A 5,461-nucleotide genomic window follows, 5' to 3' on the forward strand; every position below is an offset into this window, starting at 1 on the left:
AGTCTAAGGATATTCAGCAGAGGCCTGCAACAAAAGCAATGGCAACCTGACACTTCCAAAGCAAAACTACCCCCTGTAAAACAAGCTCTGGGTATCTTAACAAAAATGAAACACCACACACACACACACACACACACACACACACACACACATACACACACACACACACACACACACACACACAAAGACTGTAAATGCAATCTTACCATAATGATAGAGGCTTTAAAAATTAAAAGAAGGACTTCTAGTTTCTATCTGGCACCCAAACCTCCCTGATCCTGGTCCACAGCTCCCTGCTCACAAATCCTGTGAGAGAGTGAGCTGATCACCTAGATGTGTGGGCAATCCTGAGACTGCAGGGCAGGAGAGACCACCACTCCTGGCCACCTTTGCCCACATCCCTGGCCCAAGAGGAAACCTTATAGGGCCTCTGGGAACAGGAAGATAGGGGCAATCAAACTGCAAAAGCCCTTCGGTCCAGATTGAACCTGGATTTGAAGGGACCTGGTCAAACACCTCCCTGCACCCAAATTCCGTGGGAGGGAGAGCTAGACCTTCAGAGGGGCAAATACGCCTGGGAAACCATAAGAGACTACTCTCTGCCCACATTTCTGATTCAAGAGGAAAACGCCTAGTGCCATCTGGGCTCGCTGTGCACAGGGACCCTGGTGAAAAAGGGGCAGGCTGTTCTGGTTGCTGCCCTCACAGAGATCTGAAACTCAGCCCTGAGGAGCGACTTCAGGCCCAGCACCAGAGGTAACACCAACTTTTCCACTCCAAGTGACCTGCCTGGTGGACTCAGGACACACTCACACAGGAACAGCTGAAGACCTGTAGACAGGAAAGACTACAAGCCTGAAAGCAGAACACTCTGTTCCCATAACTGGCTGAAAAAAAGAAGAAAATAGTTCTACAGCTCTCCTGACACACAGGCCTATAGAACGGTCTAGGCACTGTCAGAAACAGTAGTAAAAGGTAACACCAAAGACAACCTGATGGCGAGAGGCAAGCACAGGAACCCAAGCAACAGAAACCAAGATTACATGGCACCATCACAGCCGAATTCTCCCACCAAAGCAAACACTGAATATCTAAACACACCAGAAAAGCAAGATCTTGATTTTAAATAACATTTGATCATGATGATGGAGGACTTCAAGAAAGACATTGAGAACTCCCTTCGAGAAACCCAGGAAAACATAAATAAACAAGCTGAAACCTATAGAGAGGAATCACAAAAATTCCTGAAAGAATTCCCGGAAAACACAAACAGGTGAAGGGATTAAAAATGGAAATAGAAGCAATAAAGAAAGAACAAAGGGAGACAACTCTGGATGTAGAAAACCAAAGACAAGACAAGAAGCAATAGAAACAAGCATAACTAACAGAATACAAGAGATAGAAGAGAGAATTTCAGGAGAAGAAGATTACATAGAAATCATCGACACAACTGTCAAAGATAATGGAAAATGGAAAAAGCTATTGGTCCAAAACATACAAGAAATTCAGGACTCAATGAGAAGTTCAAACCTAAGGATAATAGGTATAGAAGAGAGTGAAGACTCCCAGTGCAAGGGACCAGTAAATATCTTCAACAAAATCATAGAAGAAAACTTCCCTAACCTAAAGAAAGTGATGCCCAAAACATACAGGAAGCCTACAGAAATCCCAATAGATTGGACCAGAAAAGGAACTCCTCCCGACACATAATAGTCAAAACACCAAATGCACAAAACAAAGAAAGAATATTAAAAGGAGTAAGGGAAAAAGGTCAAGTAACATATAAAGGCAGACCTATCAGAATTACACCAGACTATTCACCAGAGACTATGAAAGCCAGAACATCCTGGACAGATGTCATACAGACCCTACGAGAGCACAAATGCCAGCCCAGGTTACTGTATCCAGCAAAACTCTCAAATAACATAGATGGAGAAACCAAGATATTCCATGACAAAACCAAATTTACACAATATCTTTCTACAAATCCAGCGCTACAAAGGATAATACATGGTAAAGCCCACATAAGGAGGCAGGCTACACCCTGGACAAAGCAAGAAACTAATTGTCTTGGCAACAAAACAAAGACAAGAAAAGCACACAAACATAATCTCACATCCAAATTCAAATATAACAGGAAGCAACAATCACTATTCCTTAATATCTCTCAACATCAATGGACTCAAATCCCCAATAAAAAGACATAGATTAACAAATTGGATACGCAATGAGGTCCCTGCATTCTGCTGCCTACAGGAAACACACCTCAGAGACAAAGACAGACACTACCTCAGAGTGAAAGGCTGGAAAACAACTTTACAAGCAAATGGTCTGTAGAAGCAAGCTGGAGTATCCATTCTAATATCGAATAAAATCGATTTTCAACCAAAAAAAATCAAAAAAAGATAAGGAAGAACACTTCATACTCATCAAAGGAAAAATCCACCAAGGTGAACTCTCAATCCTAAATATCTCTGCTCCAAATACAAGGACACCAACATACATAAAAGAACCCTTACAAAAGCTGAAAGCACACATTGCACCTCACACAATAATAGTAGGAGATTTCAACACCCCACTCACATCAATGGACAGATCATGGAAACAGAAATTAAACAGAGACATACACAGACCAAAAGAAGTCATGAGCCAGTTGGACTTAACAGTTATTTATAGAAGATTCTATCCTAAAACAAAAGGATATACCTTCTTCTCATGAACTCATTGTACTTTCTCCAAAATTTACCATATAATTGGTCATAAAACAGGCATCAATAGATACAGAAAGATAGAAATAATCCCATGTGTCCTATCAGACCACCATGGGCTAAAGGTGCTCTCCAATAACAATAAGGGAAGAACGCCTACATATACATGCAAGGTGAACAATGCTCTACTCAATGATAACCTGGACAAGGAAGAAATACAGAAAGAAATTAAAGACTTCTTAGAATTGAATGAAAATGAAGGTAAACATACCCAAATTTATGGGACACAATGAAAGCTGTGCTAAGAAGAAAATTCATAGCTCTGAGTGCCTGCAGAAAGACATAGGAGAGAACATTTATCAGCAGCCTGACAGCACACCTAAAAGCTCTAGAAGAAAAAGAAGCAAATACACCCAGGAGGAGTAGAAGGCAGGAAATAATCAAACTCAGAGCTGAAATCAACCAAGTAGAAACAAAAAGGATTATACAAAGAAGCAACAGAATCAAAAGTTGGTTCTTTGAGAAAACCAACAAGATAGATAAACCCTTAGCCAGACTAACGAGAGGACACAGAGACTCTGTCCAAATTAACAAAATCAGAAATGAAAAGGGAGACATAACTACAGAATCAGAGGAAATTCAAAAAATTATCAGAACCTGCTACAAAAGCCTAGATTCAACAAAACTTGAAAATCTGCAGGAAATGGACAATTTCCTAGACAGATACAAGGTATCAATGTTAAATCAGGAACAGATAAACCATTTAAACAACCCCATAACTCCTAAAGAAATAGAAGCAGTCATTAAAGTTCTCCCAACGAAAAAGAGCTCAGGTCCAGATGGGTTCAGTACAGAATTCTATCAGACCTTCATGGAAGATCTCGTACCAATTCTATCCAAACTATTCCACAAAATTGAAACAGATGGAGCACTCCCATATTCCTTAGATGAAGCCACAATTACTCTTATACCTAAACGACACAAAGACCCAAGAAAGAAAGAGAACTTGAGATCAATTTCTCTTATGAATATCGACACAAAAATACTCAATGAAACTGCAAAGCTTCTGTAAGGCAAAGGACACTGTTGTTAGGACAAAATGGTAACCAACAGATTGGGAAAAGATCTTTACCAATCCTACAACAGATAGGGGGCTTATATTCAAAATATACAAAGAACTCAAGAAGTTAGACCGCAGGAAGACAAATAACCCTATTGAAAATGGGGTTCAGAGCTAAACAAAGAATTCACAGCTAAGGAATGCGGAATGGCTGAGAAACACCTAAAGAAATGTTCAACATCTTTAGTCATTAGGGAAATGCAAATCAAAACAACCCTGAGATTTCACCTCACACTAGTGAGAATGGCTAAGATCAAAAACTCAGGTGACAGCAAATGCTGGCGAGGATGTGGAGAAAGAGAAACACTCCTCCATTGTTGGTGGAATTGCCAACTGGTAGAACCATTCTGGAATTCAGTCTCGAGGTACCTCAGAAAATTGGACATTGAACTACCTGAGGACCTAGCTATACCTCTATTGAGCATAGACCCAAAAGATGCCCCAACATAGAACAAAGACATATGCTCCACTACGTTCATAGAAGCCTTATTTATAATCGCCAGAAGCTGGAAAGAACCCATATGCCCTTCAACAGAGGAATGGATACAGAAAATGTGGTACGCCTACACAATGGAATACTTAATCAGCTATCAAAAACAGTGCCTTTGTGAAATTCATAGGCAAATGGATGGAATAGGAAAATATCATCCTGAATGAGGTGACCCAATCACAGAAAAACACACATGGTATGCACTCATTGATAAGTGGATATTAGCCCAAATGCTGGAATTACCCTAGATGCACAGAACACATGAAACTCGAGTAGGATGACCAAAATGTGAATGCTTCACTCCTCCTTTAAAAGGGGAACAAAAATACCCTTGGGAGGGAATAGGGTGGCAAAGTTTAGAACAGAGGCTGAAGGAACACCCATTGAGAGCCTGCCCCACATGTGGCCCATACATATATAGTCACCAAACTAGATAAGATGGATGAAGCAAAAAAGTGCAGGCCGACAGGAACCAGATGTAGATCTCTCCTCACAGACAAGGCCAGAATACAGCAAATACGTAGGCAAATGCCATCATTACACCACTGAACTGAGAACGGGACCCCCATTGTAGGAGTCTTAGAAAGGACTGAAAGAGCTTGAAGGGGCTTGAGACCCCTATGAACAACAAGGCCAACCAACCAGAGCTTCCAGGGACTAAGCCACTACCCAAAGACGGACCCTGGGCTACAACCTCATAGGTAGCAATGAATAGCATAGAAAGAGCACCATGGAAGGGGAAGCCCTTCGTCCTGCAAAGACTGAACCCTCAGTGATCGTGATTGTTGGGTGGAGGGCGGTAATGGGGGGCAGATGGGGAGGGGAACTCCCATACAGAAGGGAAGGGGAAAGGGTTAGGGGGATGTTGGTCTGGAAACCTGGAAAGGGAATAACAATTGAAATGTAAGTATGAAATACCCAAGTTAATACAGATAAAAAAAAAAGAATCAATGTGTGAGACATTACCTGTGACTTACTTCATTGGGGTTATGGAACCTGAAGAATCCACCTCCTAAAGGCAGACAGAAATCCTGTGGAGTGATAGAAACATCAACCCACCCACAAAATTTTCAACCCCAAATTTATCCTTTGTAGAAGTAATACAGGCATGAGGGATGGTGCAGAGACTGAGGAAAATGACAA

The sequence above is a fragment of the Rattus rattus genome, chromosome 11 (assembly GCF_011064425.1).
Source record: "Rattus rattus isolate New Zealand chromosome 11, Rrattus_CSIRO_v1, whole genome shotgun sequence".
In the NCBI taxonomy this organism is placed as follows: Eukaryota; Metazoa; Chordata; class Mammalia; order Rodentia; family Muridae; genus Rattus; species Rattus rattus.